We start from the raw sequence: 26981 nt of genomic DNA, 5'->3' as shown, positions 1-26981 counted from the left end.
TTTTTGAAGACCAGCTTATTCAAATGTTTTTTTTTTCTTTAATAATAAAGACAACAATTGTCATTGCTATTTCTATAATCTTGGCCTACCACTAACTTTTCCTCTTGTAGTTATGACAAAGGAATCTCAGTAATCAACACAGTCTTTTCTAAGAGAGAACTAAAAGCTAACATCAGGCAAGTTTCATATTAGTTTTCTGCATTTTAGTTTTCTTTTTTTGATAATGAGATAATAATAACCTTATAGAATTTTTGTGAGACTTAAATGAGAGAAAACATATTGAATTATTCTGTACAAGAGTTTAGTAATAGCTGAATCTGATTTTAGTTAAGGTAGTTAGTAAAAACCATCAAATATGCACATTGAATGAAATATTATTTTTCTTCCTGTATGTGAAGCGTTTGGCACATACTAAAGAATGTCTAATCCTTTTCCTCTCTCACAGCTCATGTGAGCTGGATCTCATTTATGCTAACCTACTATTGTTATATGATATGTCATTTAAGGATACTAACTAATGAACTTATATTTTGCTCTACAGTTTTAAGTGCTCTTTATGCTTTAATCAATATGCTGGGCAACTAAAACAATTCTGAGAATATAATGCCACTACCATTTTACAGATAAGGCAAATAAGATTCAGAAAAGTTAAGTGACTTTTCCAAGGTCACACAGTAAGAAAGTAGAAAAGTTGAGATTAAACTGCTCTGGTTGTTTAGTTACAGCCCCATTCAATTTTCATAATGACCACTGCTTCACCTCTGCAATGTCTGATGCAACTATAAAGGTGATATTAGAAAAGAACCCAAATGAACCCTCATTTTGATATCATTCTTACTCAAGGGCTAGTTCAAAATGTCACAGAACTTCTAGCCTCTAGGACTCCAGGATCTTAATATTAGAAGACACATAGGCTGGGCGTGGTGACTCACGCCTGTAATCCCAGCACTTTGGGAGGCCGAGGCGGGTGGATCACGAGGTCAGGAGATGGAGACCATCCTGGCTAACATGGTGAAACCCTGTCACTACTAAAAAATAAAAAAATTAGCCAGGCATGGTGGCGGGTGCCTGTAGTCCCAGCTACTCGGGAGGCTGAGGCAGGAGAATGGCATGAACCCGGGAGGCGGAGCTTGCAGTGAGCCGAGATCGCGCCACTGCACTCCAGCCTGGGCAACAGAGTGAGGCTCCATCTCAAAAAAAAAAAAAAAAAAAGATACATAGATCTCGGCTTCTGAGTGTACCAAATTTGAGTCATGATGTATAGTTATCATCTGTCCTGAATGGGCAATGAGGGGGATATATTTGGGAACAGGAACTTTTGGCTTTGGATGGATGCTCTAAGACCAGGAAGGAAGTCTCCCTTTTAGGGTGAAGAACGGCACAAACCCAAGGTATGGTAAATGAGCAAAGATACCTCAGTGCCCAGAGAAAGGGGGACAAAGGAGGTGGAGAAGACATACTTCTTATGGAAAACTGTAAAGGGGTCTTGCCAAAAAAAAAATAGAACCTTAATCTGATCCTGCTTCTAGATCTAACTACCAGTTTATACAAAATAAGGGAGACAGACTGTATTAGTCTATTCTCACACTGCTATGAAGAAATACCTGAGACTGGGTAATTTATAAAGGAAAGAAGTTTATTTGACTCACAGTTCCACAGGGCTGAGGAGGCCTCAGGAAACTTACAATCATGGTGGAAGGGGAAGCAAACACACCCTTCTTCACATGGCAGCAGGAAGGAGAAGAATGAGAGCTGAGTGAAGGGGGAAACCCCTTAAATCATCAGCTCTCATGAGAACTCACTATCACAAATAGCCTGAATAGCATGGAAGAAACTGCCCCCATGATACAATTATCTCCATCTGGCCTCACTGTTGACACATGGGGTTTATTACAATTCAAGGTGAGATTTGAGTGGGGACACAGAGCCAAACCATATCACAGAGGAAAATATTTTAAAATAACATGAAGTTGTGAGCAACAAAATCCAGCATATGAAAATCTTGATAAGGACATATGAATCTGGCTTTCTCAGCAAATAAATTACTAGGAAACAAAAGAGAGGGAAAGCTTATAGATTAGAAGACACTTGAGAGGCAAAGCAAGCAATGCAATGCAGGAGTTTTCTTTAGATTTATATCAAGTTATCCAAATACAAGCAACACAGTTATGAAGAAATGAGGGAAACTGAAAATTGACTTTTTAATAAGATGAACTTACTATTAATTTCTAAATTAAAAAATGGAGGTAGAACATATCTTCTCACTGTGAACGTGTGGCAAGGCAGGTGAGGTGATTGATCACATACATTCCAGAGCTACCTCTGTATTCTGCACCTAGTGGCTGTCTGTGACACTCAGGGCTGTAATTCAATAAAATATCATGTGGGGAAGCTGCTCTGGTGAATTCTAGATACTCATACAGAGCTGAGTGGGAGGGGCACTGTATAGAAAGGTGAATTTTTCTGCTGTATGGCTGCCTCTCAAATAGTCTCCCTGTGATCTTTCGAATACACTGGACTCAGGCTACATATATTTGCAACTCATTTCTATTTTTTGTCCTTGTTCTTTGTTTTTTATTTTGTCTCCCACTCTTTTTCTTCCTTCTCTGGTTTCCATTGAGCATTTTATATAATTCCATTTACTCTCCTCTCTTAGCATATCAACTATACTTTTGTAAGTTTTTAGTAGTTGTCCTAGACTTTGCAATATACATTTACAACTAATCTAAGTCCACTTTCGAATAACGCCACACCACTTCCTAGGAAGTGAAGTCACCTTCTAACAGGGTATCCCCAATTCCTCCCTTCCATTGCTTGTAACACTGCTGTCATTCCTTATCCATAAATTATAATCACCAAATACACTGTTGCTATTACTGTTTTGAACAAACTGTTATCCATTAGAAAAATTAAGAATAAGAAATAAAAGAGATTCTGTTTTACCTTCATTTATGCTTTTTCTAACATTTTTTCTTTCTTTATGCACATCCAAGTTTCTTCTCTATTTTTTATTGTGGTAAAAACAGTTAACATGAAATATAAACCCCCTTAACAACTTTTTCAGTGTACAGTACAGTATTATTACCTCTAGGTACAATGTTTTACCGCATATTTCTGGAATGTATTCATCATCCGTAACCGAAATTTTCTATCTGTTGAACAGAAATTCTCCATTTCCCCATGCCCCCAGCCCCTGGCAACCACCATTCTACTTTATGTTTCTGTGAGTTTGACCATTTTATTTACCTCATATAAGTGGAATCATGCAGTATTTATTCTTCTGTAATTTGCTTATTTCACTTAGTGTACTGTCCTCCAGATTTATACATAGATTCAAATTTCTGACCTACATAAGTTTCCTTTTCTCTAAAACACTTCTTTTACTATTTTAATAATTATAAGTGGAAAAAGTGTCTTCAAAATTTTTAATATTTAAAAATTGGGTGTAGACCATAATAGGATAAGTTAGTATATATCTGTCATTATGGAAAATGTGTTGTATTTTCTATTCTGCTTTGTTTGTGTGTGCATGTATTCAGTTCAAGGAAATTTAGAGCAATAAATAAAAACAGAGAAGAGAAATAAACAAAGAAACCCAAAATATAAAAAGCATAAGACAGCAGAAGAAAACCAAAGGTGTTTGGAATGTGTCTATATTTACCAGGCTGCATTCTGATTGCCACTTGCCAGTTGATGTGGTTACAGATGTATCCTGAGGGTCTATAGTCATTCTGTCTTTTCACAACTGTTTTGATTGGGTAGGCATCTGTTTTATATTTCCACATCCTACTTCAATTCCTTCTGGGGTAATTTATGTACTACTCATAAGGAGAGAAGTCTACCCAGAAAAGAGGCTTCCTGTGAATATTTACTGCATGCAAATATATTTGGAATGAAGGGGTTCAGAGAACTCCAAAGGGTGGTTAAAAATATAAATGTGAAGTTTTATTTATTAATCTTACCTTTACTTCCTCTAAAAATATTTTAAAAGTTTAAAAATCTGTCAGGGTCATACCAGTTTCCTCAATAAATTAGTAAGATGACCTCTTTAGAAGAATTGAAAATAATTATTGCAATTTTTTAACAGAACTAGTATGACCTTAATAAAATAGTAGAATTTATTTATAATAAGCTTTGATATTTTGACATTTTATTTTTTAATAAAGTCAAATACACAAATTGTTATCTTTCGAAGAGTGAAATATCTGGAACCCACACTAAATCTGTATTCTTTCTTTTTCTCTCTGCTTCTTTTAAAGTAATTTTTTTACAGGTAAGTTTCTTATTTCCAACAAAGTATTAGATAAGATACGCACTCATTTTTATTACCATGCATCAGATGAAATTCCTTTTATCCCGTTCGGTCGATATCATTAGCCTTTCAACTTCAGTGATAAATCCAACCACAGAAATGTTCTCACTTTAAAACTAACCACAGAGGGAGCAACAACAGACAGCACTGCATAGATCTGCAGCTTTTGGCCATATGTAAATTAGAACAATGGTCCCTGACAAACTGGTCTGAAATAAAAATGGGCCTTTGATAATAACAACTTCAATTTATATGCTGCTTTACCACCTGAGGATTTCAAAGAACTCTCAACACATTAGTATTTGAAAAAGACTGAAAAACACCAAGGTCTATGCTAACGTTCCCAAAAGATATTAATGGCTATTCTGTGTGCAAAACAGAGAACTTCTATATCTTACTAATTTTCTGCATTTTTAATATGCTAGGTACACATTTTGAAGTAGATAATCCTAATAGTAAATGTCACAACTGGGACCAATCGTTTATTTGCTACCACACAGATTTCACCTTTGAACTCTCTGATATCACCAGTCCCCTTCTGCATAAGCACTAACCACACCTAATGAAATGAGGAAACGATAATCTGATTCCCGTTTGTGTCTAGCGGTTTACTGGGACAGGTGTCCAGAGGAGTGTTTGGCAACATGTTCACTGAAAAAAGCACATTTAGAAGTGATTTCTAGGCCGGGTGCGGTGGCTCACACCTGTAATCCCAGCACTTTGGGAGGCCGAGGCAGGTGGATCATGAGGTCAGGAGATCGAGACCATCCTGGCCAACATGGTGTAACCCCGTCTCTACTAAAATTACAAAAATTAGCTGGGCGTGGCAGCATGTGCCTGTAATCCTAGCTACTTGGGAGGCTGAGGCAGGAGAATCACTTGAACCTGGGAGGCAGAGGTTGCAGTGAGCCGAGATCGCGCCACTGCACTCCAGCCTGGCAACAGAGCTAGACTCCATCTCAAAAAAAAAAAAAAAAAAAAAGTGTTTTCTAGACATATTTGTGTTTTAACAGCTCTGTGCCAAATAGTAGCTTATTAATAGAAATGGGGAAATGGGGAGAAGGAATAGAAATGTAGGCTTTGTAAAGAGGAAATAGAAAGTACAGTATACATTAAATGGGAATCCTAAGAGAAAATTCTAATATCATTTTTTTTAATGTGATTACCTCAACGTGACAAATCAGAATTTGTTAAACACTTTATGGGGCACAGAAAAAAATGACAAAGAATTTTTTTGTCACACAAACAAATTGACCACAGTGGAAAATTAAGTGGCAGCTGTCTTTGCAACCTCACTATGGTCCCCAGTATCAAAGAGATTTGAAAAGCTCAGGTATTATTTAAATATTCATTCACATCCATCTATTATAATGTAAATATTTTGCAGATCCTTAATATGGCATTTTTTTCCCACCCCTATGTTTCCTATAATTAACATGAATGTACTCAGGGAATATTTTAAATTCAATAATGTTATTTAAAAAAGCCTCCAAAAACCTCTGACACCCAAGCTTAACCAATTTAATGTTGAAGGGCCAACAGCTTTGAGGAGTCCTTTTTCTGGTTTATTTGGCCTTTGGAAAGCAATTTATTCTTACAGAAGTGACAAATTTTAGAAACGTTACAAGTAGAAGACTGATGTCTGAGAAAAGTAGATACCATTGGAATGATTGTTAGAGTATATGTAGCTCTTGATTTATTTGTATCTAGATAGAGCTAAGAAAAAAAAAATGTATATTTGGCATTAAAATCAACAAAGCATAGTGAAATCTTCCAGTAAATAAGGTAGCTGAGTACTAGAGTCTTTCCTTCTCCCTAGCCCTCTCCCTGCCTCAATTCTCGTGTAGGAAATATTGGAAATAGGGAAGAGTTTGTATCATTTCTGGAATCTGAGGAGGCTGTTATACAAATAAAAAACACTTGGGTAATTTCTTCCTGATATGCTGCACATGGTCCTGTTAACCAATAGGGACAATAACATTGTGGATACATGATTCAGAGGGTCTGGGGCCCAGTGTGCATCTATTCCTAATTAATGGAGTCCAGGGTCAATATTACCTCGATTAACACTGTTGCTATTGTTATTATTATTATTAACTCACTTGCCAAGAAAGGAGTTTGGCATCTTGGAAGTAAGATTCTGCATTGTGTACACAAGCTGTAGTTTGCAGGGTGCAATGGTGGACAAGTAGACAAGATGGAGAATGTTATCTCTGACAGTGGCTGATGTTTCCGGAGAGATCTCTGCACTGTAACAAGTATTTCTTCTAGCAGAGCAGAAAGTCATACCTGGAAGGGATGGAGGAGGAATTGAATGGATTGTGTGCTGAAAAACTCAGGACACGGGCAGCTACATAAATTAGGGGCAGCTGGCCGGGCGCAGTGGCTCACCCCTGTAATCCCAGTACTTTGGGAGGCTGAGGCGGGCGGATCACGAGGTCAGGAGATTGAGACCATCCTGGCTAACACGGTGAAACCCCGTCTCTACTAAAAATACAAAAACAAAATTAGCCGGTCTTGGTGGCGGGCGCCTGTAGTCCCAGCTACTCAGGAGGCTGAGGCGGGAGAATGGCGTGAACCCGGGAGGCGGAGCTTGCAATGAGCCGACATCGCGCCACTGCACTCCAGCCTGGGCGACAAAGCGAGACTCCATCTCAAAAAAAAAAAAAAAAATTAGGGGCAGCTGTGACTGAATTGGAAGGGTGTTCAAACGGTAGCAGATATCTCTGTACCAGGCAGTAGCACGTAGGAGGCCAGGTAGAACTAGAGAGCTCTGTGTGTGAGAGGGAGAGGGGAGTTGGTAATCAAGGACATAAAAGGCTACAGTAAGGAGAGGGTCTGCCACACAATTGGCCATCAGTTAGCAATCTGGGAGGTCTGACACTTCAGTCAGAGGTTTTGCCAGACACAGATAAAGTTCAGTTCTACATAGAATCTTTCAAGTTTATATATGTTGTAGCCATTCCTTAGTTTTATTCATCCTTCCCTTCTTTTGAATACTTTTGTTAATTTTGCATGTTTCAGGGAAGGAATAATGTGAATTCATATGTCCTCTGACATCTTTCCAGAAGTTTTAACATCTCTCTTTTGAGATCCAACCAACAATAAAATGTTTCCTGCATTTTCAAGATGTTCTTTCATTCTGTTGTTTTTCTTTATACTTGAACACACAGATGGTTGGCTTAAATTCAACAGTTCAATTTGCCTCCAGTTGAGGATTTGGATTTAACAATTTGCTGTACCTAATGATTCCCATATTTTTCTCAAGTGTATTAAATTCATATGCTTCTTTTCATTATTATCATCATATTCATTTTTCTATTTTCCTTATTAAAATAGTAAATAAAAGCAAAATGTTATAGAAGAGTATTCTCAAATAATTTTTAAAATAGGACATTATTTTCAAGTGAATATTATCTTAGTGAATTATTAACTTAAATGATCTTGAATGACAATTTAGACATCATAGTAGTTAAGATTGTAGAGCCTGGAGTCAGTTTTCATTTTCCACTTTCTGGCTATGTGATTTTGGGTAATTTATTTAGCCTCTCTGGTTTCTCCGTTTTCTTATATATGAAACAGGAATGGTAATAGTGACAACTTACCACATAGAGTTCTTGGGATTAATGAGTTAATAGACATCAGGCACTGAGAACAATATTCTGCTTAATGCAAGAGCTATATTATCTTTTGTCATTAGCATTACCCAAATTCCAGTGAGTAACAGAAATAACAGTGAAGTTACTTGGGTTCATGTCACGACTTAAGGATTTATTTCATGTAGGTGAGAGGTAAGGTTTTATTATTTTTTCTTTTTTTATTTTGCTTCCAAATCGTTAACTAGTATTCCAGTACTATTTACTGAATAATTTATTTCTCTTAACTTCTTATATCCATTTTAATTCTATTTTATATTTAATGTTGTTATAAAAGCAATTATTTTTAAACTTTTTATTATTTTATTACATGAATGATATATGCTCATTTTAAAAGAAGTGGAAAATGCATATGAGGTAAAAAGCACACCTTTCATATTCTAACTTTAAGAAATATTTATGTGTATTTCTGTATTAGTTAGAATGAGTTGGGCTATTCTGTGGTTTAAAACAACAACAGCCACAACAAGCCTCGGGGTTTTAAAATCACCAGAGCTGATTTCATGCATCACAATATATCCATGGGAGGTCATCTGGGGTTTCTGCTCTGCTGTATATCAGTTTTCTCCCAAAAAGGCAGAACTCAAAAGTTCTATCCCTTCACACAATTTGGCATAAAGTTTAGGATCTCTGAGTAAAGTGGATAGTCTGTTTCTCATGTCTGAAAGTGGTTTGTTCCTTTTGATCTAGAAACCCCACTGATATATCCACAGCATTTTTCAGACACCTGTCTTATAAATTTGCAATGCATCTTTGCATTCTCACTTTCAATTATCTGTCTGTTTTGTGACTTAATTGTAGGTACACTGAGTTGGTTACACTTCAGAAAGTACACTTCTCATAATCACTCCTCTCTTAACAACTTTGTCAAATCCAGAAGATTTACTGATGTCACATTCTTTGTTAGACCGTTACACTGAGCGAACTTAATAAGTTGGGAGATAAGAATGAGGTGTAGTGGCCACAACCTTGACTTGATCCTGAGTTTTAATAGGATTTCTGCCTCAAAAACATTCTCAGCCTCCCCCTACCCCAGTCAGTTTTGGGTTGAGAAGTACTTGCCTCTTTGAACGTCATGGATCTCTGAATTAGTAAACTCTAAGTTGTCATTAATTCTCTTCTTACAAACTGATAAATTGTTTTCTGAAATTATCTCTTGCGTATGTTATCTTTCCACATAGAGCCTGCCCTAACTGGCACACAAACTACCAACGTTTTCTATCCTTTTCTTCTAAAGATACAAGTTTGTCAGGAACATGTTCTGCCTTCCAAGAAGCTACAGGAGACAGTTTATCAAATGTTCCATCCCTGCAGTATCCTGGTCAATCATATTCTCAGCCTCCAGTATTAGTTTTCTTACTATAAATCCCTGAGCTGTAACGCAATGACCCAAATGTAAGAGCTTTTGGTTGAGTTGTACCCCACTTTTGATATCAGTAAAGATAGATAAGGTTATGCTGTGGTAATAAACAGCCTTAACAGTCTACATTAGAAAAGGTTTGTTTCCCGCTCATACCACACACCCATCACAGGTCAGCTGGGGACTCGCCTTTGCACTGTCTTTACCGCTGCAGCCAGGCTGGTGGGCAACTCACATTGGGAGTATTTACAGCCAGGAGAAAAGAGGTGCACGGCATATTCACACTCACCCTTAAACTTACCCAGACAAATGCAAAGAAAAATAACTACCCATCGCTTCACTGGTCAAAGGAAATTGCATGGCTGTACTTAACTTCAAGGGGATGAGGATGTGAAATAAATCCATATGCCTGGGAATAGAACTATAATTCTAAAATTCATTCCCCTTGTATTTCTTTTTCTCTTGCCACCTCACTCCACCTTTGGCCTGTATATCATTTATCTACGTATAATATTTTGACAATGTTTTCTTGTAGTGTTTTCCCATCCGTGTTCTGCTGAACCATTGTAGTATGTCAGAAATCAGGGTAGGTATGGCAAAGGGAGGTACTAAGCATGCAGGACTTTGGCCCCAAATTCAGTTCCAGGAAACTAGTCATGACATCTCTCCTTTTATTCATTAATATTATTATTATCATTATTATTATTTTGAGATGGAGTCTGGCTCTGTCATCCAGGCTGAAGTGTAGTAGTGCGACCTTGGCTCACTGCAGCCTCTGCCTCCCAGGTTCAAGCAATTTTCCAGCCTCAGCCTTCTGAATAGCTGGGACTGCAGGCACACACCACTACCCATGGCTAAGTTTTGTATTTTTTTTTAGTAGAGACAGGGTTTCATCATGTTGGCCAAGCTGGTCTCGAACTCCTGACCTCAAATGATCCGTACACCTCAGCCTCCCAAAGTGCTGGGATTACAGGCATGAGCCACCATGCCCAGCCACATCTCTCCTTCTAGACACAGCCTCAACAATGTGTCTCATGTGTCTTTATTAATTCTTGTCTTTTCTCCTTGATTAATCTCAGTCTACTGGTTTAAGTCCAAAGAACTATAGATGACCAACCCATTAAAATATTACCAATGTTTACTTCTGGACACTAGAATTACGGGTTATTGTTTTCTTTGTGTGCACCTCCTAGGAAACTTGGAGCTCTGAATTGAGCAACCATGAATCTGCATGATGGTAAATCCTTGATAGTTTTACAGTGAGAACATGTTAATGAATAAAGGACAAAAAGTTGCTTTAGACTCTTTACCTGAAAATTAGAAAGTAAAAGCTTTGGGAATAGGCTTAAAAGGGGTGAAGATAAAAGCATTTAGACTATAAGAAATTACTTCCCAAATAAGTTTAAGATACAAGTATTGGAACAGGAATGCACAAATTCCATCTGAGGGAGGGGAAGTCTAATATCTTATGCTTCTATCAGCTAGCTACAGCCGTGTTTTATGTAAATATAAATTGAATTCCTGCAGCAGGCAGGTCACTGTATTTGCTGATGCATAATGAGGGTGCTCAAACTTAGACTGTTTATCCCCTAGAGTCTCATTAAACTAAATATACTTGCCTTAAGCCACCTGCCTTTGGGCAGTTGCAATAGAAATAAAATCAGATTCATTTCCCGTCTTGATAAATTGGCATTAACTACTACTTTATCTGAAATAAGCTTGATAATTAGTGTCTCTGATTACATGGAGAAAACTGTTGAATCTTTTAGAATGCTTTAAAAAATGCAGGCTTTCTAAATTTGCTGCAGTTGAGGGAGGAGATTTGAAAGCCCTGAGCCAGTCATGACTGTGATGAGCGTCATTAAAATAGCAATCTTTTTTTGGAAGCTCATCTTGTCCCAAGTAAGTGTGATTTAGGAATATGGGAACACCTGTTCCCCGGTGGCAGTTTTTACCTCAATGTTCTATTATCTATATGACTGAGCTCCAGAGAAAGATATGGATAGTAAGAGTGAAATATCTAATTAAATGATTAATAAGAATTAAAGGTAAGGGCCTTGTATTAGTCTATTCTCACGCTGCTATAAAGGACTGTCCCAGACTGGCTATTTTATAAAGGAAAGAGATTTAATTGACTCAAAGTTCTGCATGGCTGGGGAGACTTCAGGAAACTTACAATCATGGCAGAAAGGGAAGCAAACACGTCCTTCTTCACATGATGGCAGGAAGGAGAAGTGTTGAGCAAAAGGGGGGAAATCCCCTTATAAAACCATCAGATATCATGAGAACTCACTATCACAAAGACAGCAGCACGGGGGTAGCTGCCCCCATGATTAAATTACCTCTCACCGGGTCCCTCTCATGACATGTGGGGATTATGGGAACTACAATTCAACATGAGATTTGGGTGAGGACACAGCCAAACCATATCAGAACTCTAGGAAATTATGTCAGGATGAGGGTCCAGTTCTATGACTATTTTAAATACCACCAGCTGCAAATAACTCATGTCAGTTATATTACAGTCAATAACTATTGACCACATACAATAAACACTTATTTCCCTCCATGCTGTGGGCAACTGTTTACCAAGTGTTAGGTGTTGCCGGCTTTTTAGGATGCAGGCAGAAAGCAGAGTGAGCTTCTTGCTGCCCCATAACCCCTGCAAAATCTTTTTCTTCTGGCTTCCCCTCTACTAGCTCACATGGAATTTAGTTTAAGACTACCGGCTGGGCGCGATGTCTCCGCCTGTAATCCCAGCACTTTGGGAGGCTGAGGCGGGCGGATCACTAGGTCAGGAGATTGAGACCATCCTGGCTAACATGGTGAAACCCCGTCTTTACTAAAAATACAAAAAATTAGCCGGGCGTGGTGGCGGGCGCCTGTAGTCCCAGCTACTCGGGAAGCTGAGGCAGGAGAGTGGCGTGAATCCAGGAGGCAGAGCTTGCAGTGAGCCGAGATTGTGCCACTGCACTCCAGCCTGGGTGACAGAGCGAGACTCCGTCTCAAAAAAAAAAAAAAAAAAAAAAAAAAGAAAAGACTATCGGGGACACTCTTCCATGTTTCTTAGAGCTTCATTCACATACATTTTCTTGAAGCCACAGAGCTCTGTCAGACAGACTGGCCAGATAGTTCTTTTTTGACCACCTTACCTGCCTAGAGGGAGTAGACATGGAGCTATGACCTTAAGGGATGCCTGGTGCGGGCTAGGAAGAAAAAATAGAGTGCAAGTTCCTTGAATAGGGAGAGGAAGCAATGAAAAAATTAATGAAAAGTAAAGAATTACAGCAATAGCACATGAATTATTTTATCCAAGTATTATTAATAATAATAAAAGTAATAATGAATATTTCTAGAAAGTTTACTCCATATTTGGCTACTGTGGAAAAATGCCATGAATTCAGTATTCAACTAAACCTTCATATCAAGCCTATGAGACAGAGACTGCCTACTCTGCCTGGGCCTAGGAGAGAAAAGTATCTTCCCCAAGTGAGTAGCAGAACTGAAAATAGAATGCAGTCTCTGTGACCCCAGATTCCTGCCTGTGCTTCGCAAGTGGTGTTGTTACACCATGAGGCACATGGACCTTGTTCTGAGAGAAATCTGGAGACATTGATAGGTTTCCAGTGTGTATGGTAAGTCTCTGGCTGGCAGCTTACCTTGGTGATTGCCTGGAGAGTGGTTTAGAGGATATTGCGGTTAGACAAAGGATCCTTCATCTCAACAGCTAGGGTAGTAATCAGAGCTTGAACAAGGATAATGACAGAGGCAGCACCTGAGGAGCAGATGGATTTAAAATATGTTCGTAATAAAAAAGCTAAAGAACCTGGTGATTAATTGGACTTGTGGACTGAGGAAGAGAAAGAAATTGAGCATTTCCAAGACCATGGCCTTTGCAGAAAAACATAGGTAGTTGCTACTATTTAATTGAAGGTGGCAGAGTTTTGAAAGTATTCACATTCAATCTTCTAGATTACAGCACTGAGCCTGAAGTATCTGTAATTTCTCTTTGGGTGACAGAACATGCTGTCATAACTGTAGGTTATGTGAATCTAATGGGTTAGGAGACTCAGAAAATCCTTTAGTAGCAAGCCCAGGATACTTTCTTTGATTTACTTTGTTCAGATGCTTGCTTTATGTTGGGGATTGTACAGATTTGTTTAACTGACAAAGCAAAGCTTAGACTATCCTTTTCCCAAGAAATAATTTCTTGAGCCACAACAAAGATTGACATAAAAGAAGAGATTGCCTTTTGTCTAAATTTTGTATTCAGTGAGAATTTTTATTTGCTATGTGCTTGCTACTTTATAATATTTCTATTAGAAAATAGTAAAAGGCCAGGTGCAGTGGCTCACACCTATAATCCCAGCACTTTGGGAGGCCGAAGCGGGCAGATCCGGAGGTCAGGAGATCGAGACCATACTGGCTAACATAGTGAAATCCCGTCTCTATTAAAAATACAAAAAATTAGCCAGGAGTTTGTCACACACCTGTAGTCCCAGCTACTCGGGAAGCTGAGGCAGGAGAATCCTTGAACCTGGGAGGCGGAGGTTGCGGTGAGCTGAGATTGCACCACTGCACTTCAGCCTGGGTGACAGAGCGAGATTCCTCCTCAAAAAAAAAAAAAAAAAGAAAGAAACAAGAAAAATGAAAAGAAAAAAAAAAAGAAAAAGAAAATAGTAAAAGTCCGTCTTTTAGACTCCCAGAAAGGAAGGGAAAAGCGGTCATTTGATGCCATTTCTATCAATCATCTGGGTATAAAAGAGCAAAAACAGCAGTGAACCTGGCTGAATTTGGAGAGCTTGATTGGAGACAAACTTCTCTGTCAGCCTCATCTAAGGTGGGGGTGGAAGGTGCACTCTTCTTAGATGAATGTCTGGACTCACCGACTGGGTATGATGACATATAATTATCACATAACATTATTTTAAGGAATTCTAAGTAGACCTTGCTGGACATATTTTTTTCTTTACTTAGGTTTGTCTTTTATAGTTGAGAACATTTCACTGATTGACTGACAGAAGTAATCTCTTCTTGTGGTTGAATGGTTGTCCCTTCATCATCATTTTGAAACTTAATCGCCATTGTAACAGTATTAAAATGTGGGACATTTAAAAGGTGTTTTGAACATGAGGGCTCCACTCATGGTTGGGAATGGTGCTTTTATAAAACAATGAGTTTGTCCCCCTCTTGCTCTCTCTGGCTCTCTGACCTTCCACTATGTGATTCTTTGTGCCATGTAACGGTGCAGCAAGAATGGCCCTTGCCAGATGGTGGCCCCTTGAACTGTGAGCCAATCAATACATTTCTGTTTGCTATAAATTACCCAGTTTGTGATATCTGTTACAGCAGCACAAAACAGTCTAAGACATTTGATAATCACCTGGAAAAGAGAGACCCCTGTTCCATGCAGCAGCATGGCATAATACTAGCAATGATGGCAAAGGTTTAAAGAAGAAGATTTGGGAAACAAAGACTTGTCTAATGAAATGGCCTTTCTGACTGCAGTGGAGAACTCACTTCTACCTAAGAATATTCTTTTTATTCTGAAGACTGAATAAATCCCACTTCTGCCATTTTATTAAGAAGTAACCAGAGTTGTGGGGAGAGATGTATGGAAGTACTGTATGTTATGCATTTATGCTTCTTTGGATGCTTTTTCCCATAAACTAAAGTAAGGTTGAAATAGACTTGTATATTCACTGTTTTCATAATATGAGCTCAAACAAGAATTATGAAGGGTGTGATAATGAAAATGGAATCTGAAATGTCCTCATGAGAAAAATGTAGGATTATTATGTATAAACGAGGGCAACGGATAACATATCTCCCTACTTCATCCATCTACATGGTGGTGAACTGAAAATGCTTATGAAAACCTTTTCAGTTTGAAACTTCAGTCAGCATAGGAGAAACCCACAGGATTAGAATTGGCTCTTTTCCTGTATTGCTTTAACCAGTTTCCTATTCATAAAAGGAATAGGTTTATTGTTAAGTCTAGGAATGTAGACATTTGTGATAAAGAGGAAGTGACATTCACTTACTAATTTCTCATTTTATTCAAATAGTGAGTTTTATTCTTTTTTAATATTTCACTTTTTTAGGTGCTTATGTTTACTCTGTAGTTTTTAACCATTCTAATAATCTTGCAATATAGGTGAGGAAGACATTTTGTGCTTTTTTTTGAACGGGAAAACTGAGATGTAGGAAAAGATAAAGACGTCTTGCCCAAAGTCCAAGTCAAGAATGTTTGTAAACTATGTATTGTTTATTCCATGGTATAGCTGTATCAAGACTCGTTTAACCAGTTACTATATTTGAACATTTTGTTTTCAATTTCTCAGTAGATACTAGAATATAACCATATCCATGAATATTTATTGGCCATTTTTAATTGCTTTCTTTTGAATGTTTTCTATAAACCTTTCTAAATTAAAAAAAGCAATTTAATAAATTTTCAAACACAGATTTATTAAAGTACTTATATTATTTATAATGAACATCTCCATTCAAAGCTGTGGCCTAGATTGTGACTTTCTTACTATCACCTTGATATTTCCAGACATTACACTGTTCCCAGAATATGGCAGATCCCCAATAACCATTTGTTGAATAGTAATTAATGTTTATTCTTATTTTAAGGTTTTGGTTACAAATGAGAGTATCTTTATGCTATCTCTAAAGAAACCAGTTTACTCCCTTTCTACCTTTCTGGACATGGAATACTATTTTTTCAATTGTAAATTGTTTTGTTAAATATTATAAATGCTAAATATGAATTCAGGCAATTTTGGCTAATTGAAGTGGTAATCAGATGAGTTATGTTTATCAGAAACATTCCACGTGGTAATTTAATCTCATCATTATAATTAAGATCATATTATTACTTTGATTCAAATTCTCCATTCTCTCTGCCCTCATGGCCTTTCGATTTTATTGAATAAATATTCCTCCTGATAGATATTTGAAAAGTAGTGTATTTGTTGCCAAGATTTATACTTTAAGAGGTATGAAACTAATTAAACAATTAAAAATTTAATGTCTTTTTCATTTTAGATAGCAACAATAAAATAAACAGATTCAATCATATGAGACATCAATAAGAAAAAACATTGTATTGTATTATCTTGCTGTAGAGCATATCACTCACCAATATTTCCAGTGCTATCTTTGGCCATGTTGGATTTCCCAGGGGAGATAAATTGATTAGCATTTTTATGGTCACATTTTCTAATTACCAGTAGCCTTCTTCCTTCCGTGCTAAGAACTAACTGTAGTTTTCTCATGCAGATTTTTCCTCATATTTTTTGTTGCAGTAAAGCTTATATACAATGAAATCTACACGTTAGATACACAACATGGTAGATTTTGACAAATACATGCACCTATATAACCAATACCCCAGTCAAGATACAGAACATTTCAATGGCTGCCAAAAGCTCCCTCCTAACCTCTGTCTAGTCAATCTCTACCACTCAAAGGCAATTGTCTATTGTTTGTTCATTGTTGAATATATATCAAATTTGTTTATCCATTCTCTCTTAATGGTCATTTAGGCTGCTTCCAATGTTTTGGCTATAATGAGTAAGAGAACCATAAATCTTCTTATACTTGTCTTTCTTGTAGAAGTAAGTTTTCATATCTCTTGCATATATAACTAAGACTGGAATTGCTGAGTCAGAGACTAGATGTATGGTTAACTTTAGAAGAACTTGACAAAGAGTTTTCCAACGTGGTTGTACCATTTTATGCTCTTTGCAGCAATGTGTAGGAATTCTAGTCACTCCAAAGGCTAGCAAACATTTGGTACTATGAGTTTTAAAAAAAATATTAGGCATTTTAGTGATTGTGAAGTTGTATCTCATTGAAGTTTTACTTTGTATTTCCCTAATGACTAGTGATGTTTAGTATCTTTTCATGAACTTGTTGGTCATTCACATATCTTCTTTTTAAAAAACTATCTGCTCAATTCTTTCACTTAATTTTTCACTTCTTTTTGCCTCTTTCAGGGCCATATGTATACATGTAGTGCAAATGTTGTCTCTCATTTTGTAGTTTGTGTATTAATTTACTTAACAATATATTTTGATGAGCAGAGTATTTTAATTTTTTATAAAGTCCAATTTTTTTATGGACAGTATATTTCATGTCCTCTTTAGGTAAGCTATCTACTCCAAGGTCAGAAAGATGTTCTACTATGTTTTCTTCTAACAACTTTATGGTCTGAGTTTCCTGTTTATATGGATATTATATCTCAAATTATTTTCTGTGTATGCTGACAATAGGAATTGAGACTTGTTTTTTTTCCCTTATATATTTACTCAGTGATCCAATCACCATTTGTTTAAAAGACTTTCCTTTCCTTATTGAATTTACTTGGTGCCTTTGCTGAAAATCATTTGAACAGGAGATCTATTTCTAGACTCTTTATTCTATTCTTACAATTGTCTATTCTAATGTCAACACAACACAGTCTTGATTATGATAGCTTTATAGTACATCTTGAATGTAGACAGTGGGAGTCCTCCAACTTTGTTTCTCCTTTTAAAGATTATTTGACTATCCTATATTCTTAAATTTTTACATAAATTATACAATCAGTGTGTCTTTTCTTCAAGAAAGCCTCCTGGAGTCTTGAGAGTGATTGCATTGAATCTGTATATCAATTTAAGGAGAATAGATATCTTAGCAGTACTGAGTCTTTCAATGCTGTTTTAATTCTTTTTTAATTTTTCTTTCAGTCATGTTTTTTAGCTTTCCATGTAGATATTTTGGACATATTTTATTAATTTCTAAAAATGATATTTTTGATGTAAAGAGATTTTTTCTAAAATGTATTTCTTATTGTTTGTTGCTAGTTCTTAGAAACATAATTGATTTTATACATTGATTTTGTGTCCTGTGATCTTAGTAAATCCACATATTAGTTTTCTGTAGATTCCTTAAGGCTTTCCATGTAAACAAACATGTTATTTTCAAATAATAATGGTTTTACTCCTCTTTTATACTGTATGCCTTTTACCTTTTGTTTTTTGGCCATTTCATTGTGCAGGCTAGGACTTTTAGTAAAATGTTTAACAGAAATGGTTAGAGTGTATATGACCCATGTCTTTCAAATACTGGTAGAAGAGTGTTCAGTCACTATGAAATATAATTCTATCAGTAGGCTTTTCATTTGTGCACTTATAATGTTAAGAAAATTTTCTTTCATTTTTAGCTTGCTGAGAGCTTTTATAATTTGTTGAAATGATCATATGGTTTCACTATTTTTTTTAATTCCAACATTCTCCAGAACTACACAGCCTTCATCCTCACCCTCTAGCTCTCAGCTCCTTAGCAGGCATCTTTGCAATGCCTCATGCAGTTCTACCTTTCAAGTGCCCGACTCAGTCCCAGCTAAGTACCTGCAGTGACTATCCCTGTACACTTCTGTTCCCTCTCTCACTCTGCATAGCTTCTCTTCTTCAGTGTCCTATCTTGCAAATTACAGCCCCTTCCACGTTTAAGAACTTCTTTCTCTACTGCTTTAGCTCTGGGAGACACTCTGGCCCTTTGCTGGGTCAGTGGTAGCAAAATGCCCCAGGCAGAATTGTAGAGCAATCTTGGGGCTCGCTTCGTGTGTTTCTTTTTTCTCCAGGATCACAGCCCAGGACTGTGATCATGAAAAAAAAAGTCAAGAATATTTTTCAATGCCTTTCAAGAATAAAACCATTAGTGGAAAAGGGTGTCAAAGAGAAAAGAATATATAGAAGAGAAAAGTGGGCCCCACAGATTTAAGAAAAAGTGATCATATGGAAAAATTAGATGCTTAATTACTTCCTATGATATAATGCACATATTATAGGCACGATGCAGTTTATAACAGTTCTACCTGATCATCTCTGTGTTGTGTAGTAATTTTAAAATTGCAGAATTTATCATATGTGGTTTATGAAAGTGATGTTATATTGTGGGAAGCACTCAGTACAAGAAAAATAACTACTGGTCTTAGAAGCAAATAAACATGACTCTAAGGAGTTGCCCACATGCTGAATTTTCATGTTCTCATTTGTTAAATGAAGATACTATTATTTGGCTGTCAATATTGGTGTGAGTAATCCACGTAATGTTTGTAAAACACTCAGCATCAAGCTTTATCTGGAATTTAGCAGGAGATCATTAGATGATGCTGACGACAATGATGGTGATGAAACACAAATATTTTATCTTATAAGCTAAAAAATAGTGAGCTTTCTGGGAGTATCTGCTCTAAGAAAGGATCAGTAACTTATTTACAGTTTTCCTGGCACTGCCTGAGACAGGCTGGTAAAAATGTTATCTGGATGAGATCCATGGAAATCTGTTTAACTCTGCTCCTGGCCTTTTTAATCAATTCATCATGGAAAGTGCTTTATGGAAAGCAGCAAGTACTGTCATTACCCTACTGCACAATCCTTCTTTCATATTTTGATTCCATAAATGTCACATATTTGATGACTTTAAAAGTAATCTTTATGGGAAGTGCATTGCTTAATATACAATAGTGAAGAAGTCCCTCCTCCCTCCCCAAAGAATCATATGTTTATGGTGAGGGTGGAAAAAAATAAATAGAATGCTCTGTAAGGCAACACAATTCAAAGCTGAGGGATGAATAGTTCTAGATAAGTGAGATAATTAGAACAATTAGAAACAAATGCAGAATAATTGCATATTTCTTTTAGCTATTCATACAGTGAAAGTTCTGGGGCAAGAACTATGCTTTACATGTGCTAGCTTCAGCATTGGGCGCATTATTGGCACTAAAAAAGAAAAAGAGGTTGCAAGTAAATTTTGCTACTATTTCCAAGGAAAATTCACTTGGAAAAGGGCATTGCACTTACATAGCTTAATAACAGATTATAATTTCTAAAACATTCAAAAGCTAATTTATAAATCTTTAATTTGTCCCAATAAAACAAAAAAAAACTATTGTTCTGAATCAAGTTGTTTATGTGATCTATGTGATCTAGATTTTCGGCAGACTTTTTACATGTGATGCATCACACAATAGGAAAATAAATGAAGGTAAAATATTGTATGTGTGTATATGTCTATGTATCAATAATTTATATAGTATAGTTTATATAACACATTCTTCCAAAATGATTTCAAATAGATTACTAAAAAAAGTCATAAGTAGAATTCAATAAAAAAATAATTGACTAAACTCAGGCAAATGGAAAATGAAAATAGTATATTTTGTCTTTATATTTGCTAAGATAATTAAGTTAGATGACTTAAAAAATTAGAAAGCCCTGTGAATTAACCTTTGATTATGAAAGTATTTAAGAAACTCACCTAAACATAAGAAGAGTTTAAGGTAAGAACAATATGATGTCCTATATGAGAAATCAAGAGCAATCTGCAGGAGAGATAGTGTGGATGGACCTAGCCAGAAGAGAATAGGAAAGCTGGGTGTGTGATCCTCAAAAAAAAAGACCCCTAAGAAGTAGTTCAGGCTCAATTGAAGGAGAAAAATGAGCAGTGTAAATTTCAGGTGAAAGGGTATCCAGTTACTTAAAAAATGTGGAGTCTAATATTTTATTTTAAGAATATTTTTATGTTTTGAGCAGCAAAGTAGGCCTCCAGTTTATTCCTGAAACCTAAGTGAAAGTTCACTAAATGCTGCAACTGCATTATTGATGCTTTGCTTAAAAAATTAAAGGAGAGGGTCAGTGCCTCTGCAAAGGGTGAAGTGGAGTGGGCACCAAGAATCAACCTGAGAAGAGGCAACTGAACCTAAAGGCACAAATGACCAGGAGAATGTAAGCCTTCACATTACCCACCCGGGAAGCCATCCTCAGATATCCGAAGAAATGTGTCAAACTTTCCGAACACATGTGGAGTGGTCTTGAGCTATTTAGTTGGATTTTAAAGGTACAGATGAACTAGAAATCTGCAGGTTTTAGACACAGTTTTTTATGTCACTTATTATACAACAACAACAACAACTATAATATAAATGAAGTAATAACATTTAAGCAACCTACATTTTTTGTTTCACTGAAGCATAGACAGATACCGTAAAGGATTGTTTTAAAAAATGTGTATTTGTTTTACATACATTAACCAAAGACAATTATATCATTTAAGGCAAATTATTAAGGAATATATAAGTTTTATTAAATTATGTAGTTGTTTATCTGTAAATGGATACACAAAAACTATGTTAGGTGGATTGCTTCTATTAAGTTGGTTATGGATTCTTCTTACAATATCATTTATGCCAATAAATATTTTGGCAAATAAAGAGGAGAAATAATTATCTGCAGCTAGTTGTTTGCATGGTTTTATATGTATAATTGATGGTATACATATAAATCATTAGATATCAACTGGTTTCATAGAAAAATAATATTAACTGATTAGGTTTGGGAAATCCAAGTCAACAGGAAATTTTACCAGTGAATGACTACAACATAAGCTCCTTTGGACCCTAGCTGAGTAAAATTAGCCTGCAATGTTTTTTAAGCAACAGTTACTATGCAGGTGCTAAAGGCATTTATTGTCTTTTAGAAAAAGAAAAAAAAACATGCACTTCAGTATTTCAAATTTCTTGAAAATGCCAAACGGCAATTAGGCCATATTATGAGCTGATCCCTTGCCAAAATTAACACTTTAACTTAGATATGCCCTATGAGAGAAGCAACCCACGCCAGTAAATATTGGTTTTAATATTTATGAAAATGAATCTGGCTAAAACAATCATTTTGATTAACAAAAAATTCCCTTTTCACATTGATCAGCCAAATCCCATCTCAGCTTGTGTATCAGTCAAATTTTAAACTATAATTCAATGTTAAAATACACCAACTGTCTCAAATTTAATTTGTAGCTTATTCAATAAAATTAGTCAAATATAAACTTTCTCTTAAAGTAAATAATGCCACAAAAACCGCTATTTTTATAATGATTACTACCTGGCATAGTAATTGTGGAAAATATCTGCATGGTACCATGGTAGGAAGTGTGGTGTTTGATACTGAGTGTCAAGTTGATTGGATTGAAGGATACAAAGTATTGATCCTGGGTGTGTCTGTGAGGGTGTTGCCAAAGGAGATTAACATTTGAGTCAGTGGGCTGGGGAAGGGAGACTCAGCCTTAATCCGGTGGGCACAATCTAATCAGCTGCCAGCGAATATAAGGCAGGCAGAAAAAATGTGAAAAGTGAGAGATGGGCCTAGCCTCCCACCCTCCGTCTTTTTCCCGTGTTGGATGCTTCCTGCCTTCGAACATCGGACTCCAAGTTCTTCAGTTTTGGGACTCAGAATGGCTCTCTTTGCTCCTCAGCTTGCAGACAGCTTATTGTGGGACCTTGTGATCATGTAAGTTAATACTTAATAAATTCCCCATATATATATATCTTAATATATATCCTATTAGTCCTATTTTATATTCATATATATAAATATATATATCCTATTAGTTCTGTCCCTCTAAGAGTACCCTGACTAATATAATAATGATATACCCTATTATTTCTGTCCCTCTAAGAGAACACTGACTAATACAGAAGTGTGTCAAATTTTGACTCACTTTTGGTGACAGAATAAACAATGTGGCTTGATCAGCAGCACAGGTTTAAACATCAGGCAGATTAAAGATCAAATCACATCTTCACTTGTGAGCCTTTTGTGGAGTCATTTAACCTTACATGCTTCTGCTTTCTCAAATAAAAAATAGGAATTAAATAGCCTTCAGCCAGGGTGAATGTGGGAATGAGACATATATATATCTCTCTCTCAAATACACAAACATACCTATCTATAATATCTGACACATAGTAAGCCCTTAATACGGAGGCTTATTGAGTTAATAACTCATATACATAAAGTAGTCTGACTTTTTAAATATTTCTTTTCTTCATTCTAATGACACACTTTTAATTTTTAATGAGTGTGACCAATACTTATGATTGATCCATATAAGAAACAATAATTGTCATAAATTTGTTACAGTGTTTTCAGGAAAATTTTGCCTGTTATGTTCACATTTTATAACTAACTAGCCAAATAGAAAGGCTAGCACATTTATATGTTATATAGATATTATTTTAAAATGTAGCAATATGCAAAATATAGTTTAGTAAATTTGCCAAAAATCTAACCTATTAATTTTGGATGGTAAAATATGGGTAGTTATTAGATTATTCTTTGTTCTTTTTAGAATTAAAAAAAATTATTCAAAAATAAAAATCCCCCAAATTTTAAAGTGTTTAATTTTGTCTTGATGTCTTTTAGTGCTACAGGTGGCCAATAGTTGGGTTCTTTTTTGTTGCTTTTGTTTTGTTTTGTTTTGTTTTGTCTTAGTATCTTCAAAAGACTGATTCTTATACTTTGTATGGGTGCTGCTAAATTCACGTGAAGCTAAATATTCTTTGAAATCAAGAAATTGATCCACAAATTTATCTCTGAGAAAATAAGACAAATGGAAAATAATGTTTCTTGAAGAGTTAGAGACATGAATATATTTGAACACTTCTTGGAAGGTGTGGGATAGAGTGTGAGGCCACTGGGACACTGGTATCAGTATAAGCCCCAGCAAGCTGGCCGTGAGAAGTTATCTGAGACAAGGAAGGATGCAGAGGCTGCAAGAGGAATGCTTTGATTTTCCTGTTTTCACAGAAGATGCCCTGCTTGATATTATCCTTGTCTATTATTTCTAAGGGCTGAAAAAGGGAGAGATGTGTATCCAATTTAAGGTCATCTGAAAAACACAGGAAGGCAACGATGCTCAGTTGTCTTGGTACTAGTTGTAAGTTAAATTTGAGTTCTGATATTAACTCTCTGTAACAAATCTGCTCATAGATATGGAATGATGATAAGTACATGTGGAAAAAACAAAATAGAAATATTAATGAGATCTCACTTCTTTAGGCTTTCATCACAAATTTTAAGAGACATAAAAAGTAACTAATTTTTAATTAACTACAATAAGCCAGACAAAGGGGATTGGCACATGAAAGAGGTAAAAGATCAAGCTAGAATTCCATACACTTCACCCTAAATATTAGATGTACTCTTTTATGGAAGGTTTGTGGCTTTAAGAAAACTTTTAAAATGCAGCATGAGCCCAAAAAAGCGTCAGTGTGAATTCACCAAATCGCACCCCTTTCTGAGAACTTACATATAGATATAAGCTCTATTCAGGCTTGGTTTTTATTTTTGACATCACAGTCTATCTTTTTTATTATCAAGAAAATGCCATGAGACTCTGAGAGAACTTTTCAAAGCTAGCAAAGTGAAAATGTTTAGGACATAAATGTTTCTTAATGAAACAAACAAACAAACCAAAAAAAAAAAACAAAAAAAAAACCAACCAACCAAACAACAGCAAAAACAAAATGAATTAGGCAACAGATAGTTTCTTTCATTAGTCTATGGTTTATTATTGATAATCCAATTTAAAGTACTTTTAATAGGAACAACTTGTACTAAGAAGGATTTGGGAAAACTTCAAGAAAGCTTTGGGCAAATATTTTTTATTTAATTGGGATTGAGTTGCCTCCTTAGTGTTTCAAGTTGATTATGAATCCACATGCACATTTCATCTTTGCTCTTTTCCTCTGGATGAAATCCTTTATTAATACAAGAGCTCATTGACCTTAGAGCTTAAATTTTTTAAAAAACATTTTTTAAAGTGTGACTTTTGCTGACATTTAACAACAAACAGCAAAGCTGATTTTTTTTCTCTCCTCCTGTTGGGAACTTGGCAGAGTCACTTAATTTGTAGTGCTTTCAACCTACAGGAGAAAACAAGGTGATTGTACTTTGATTTCCCCGTTTGATGATCCTGAATAAAATGCAAATATGTTATATGTAGAATTTAACAGACAGCTCGATATACTCAGACTTATACATATAGTTTTCATGCTATTGGACATCAAAGACACTACATTGTACTGTCTGTGTAAATAAACCGAAACACTCAGCAAGTAGCATCATTTTTTTAATGAAGATGCTCCTACGTATTCAACATATGCCAGTGCCAATGACTGTGTGGAAGCCGCATTATTCCTTCTCTTATCTACAGCTCACTTGCATGCACCCTTAATCATTCTGAGCACAACAAATCTGTAAAGCACTCAGCATGATGCTGAGTGGGGAAAACTCTCATGTAAGTGGGACACTTTATTTACGACAAATATGGCAGTGAGAAAAGTCAGAGAAATATTCCAAAGCCTGACATTAACTGTGCCAAAGTGTGCCATTGACAGTGAAGAGAAAAACAAAAGGTGTAAAGCAACTGATGCTCTATCCTTAAGCCTTTACTCTTAACTACAAAAACAACTAAACCCAAAGTAATTCCCATCAGCTCATAGAAAGCAGCTGTGTATGTCTATTAACAGGTATCAATTTATACGTGTGGATGTTTGAGTTGTGGCATGTACTTGGTTACAACCAATAGCTCACAATTGAATTATCACTAAAACATTCCATTAAAGTTGTTAGATTTTGTGGTAGCACTATTATAATCCCATTATTTGTGCAGTGGTATAGTAGATACTGGCAATTAATACATTTAATTTATTAATAAATTTATTTAAGGAATGAAGAAATTGCAAGCTGATTACTCTTGTATTATTAAAAATATTACCTGCATATCAATTTTGTAAGATGGAATTTATTAACGTATTTATGCAGCATATGGCATTAACCACTGCTTTTTTTTTACCCTCAAATCTATTTTCTTTTAGTTGTAATTATTTTTTATTTATTTGATCAATATTTATTGTGTGCCTGTCACATGTGAGGCACTTTACTAGCTGCTGGGAATCTGTATATGAGGAAAACACAGTCTCCGCTTTCAAGTAACTTGCACTGTTATGGAAATAGATTGAAATGTGAAATGTCAACCTGAGACAACTGGTTACATGTTCTGCTTGCCTTTTGACACAAAGATATTGTTTTTGAATCATGAGTTTAACTGGCACATTGAGTTTATTTTTAAATGGTTTCAGTAGAATTCATTTTCATTTCAAAAAAAAAGAAAATGTATTTCTTTTTTTCTTTTTCTTTTTTTTGGAGCCAAAGTCTCGCTCTGTCACCCAGGCTGGAGTGCATTGGTGCTATCTCAACTCACTGCAACCTCCACCTCCCTGGTTCAAGCTATTCTTGTGCTTGAGTCTCCCGAGTAGCTGAGATTACAGGCGCCTGCCACCGTACCTGGCACATTTTTTTGCATATTTAGTAGAGACGGGGGTTTCACCATGTTGTCCAAGCTGGTCTCAAACTCCTGACTTCAGGCAATCCGCCCACCTTGGCCTCTCAAAGTGCTGGGATTACAGGCGTGAGCCACCATGCCCAGCCAAAATATATCTCTTTATTGTCAGTCAGTTTTTGGAGTAGAAAGAGATCAAGGTACATTTAAACTAACTATTTGTTTATTTACTTATGTACTTACTTGTTTTTGTGGAGGAGATCTATGAAAATTGCAGTAGAACGTGATTAAAAGCACATGTTTTGGAGATAAACCACTGGAAGGATAGAGTATTCATTAAAATGAGTAAAATGTCACAAAGAGTAGATTTGGGAAGGATAAATCAGGAGTTTGTTTCTGGAAATGTTAACTTGATAATGGAATGTTAGATTCGAGTGAGTTGTCTAGTGAACAACTGGGTAAATGAATCAAGTCT

This window comes from Pongo pygmaeus, chromosome 12, assembly GCF_028885625.2.
Source record: "Pongo pygmaeus isolate AG05252 chromosome 12, NHGRI_mPonPyg2-v2.0_pri, whole genome shotgun sequence".
Taxonomy (NCBI): Eukaryota; Metazoa; Chordata; class Mammalia; order Primates; family Hominidae; genus Pongo; species Pongo pygmaeus.
Note: the sequence above shows the minus strand (reverse complement) of the source record.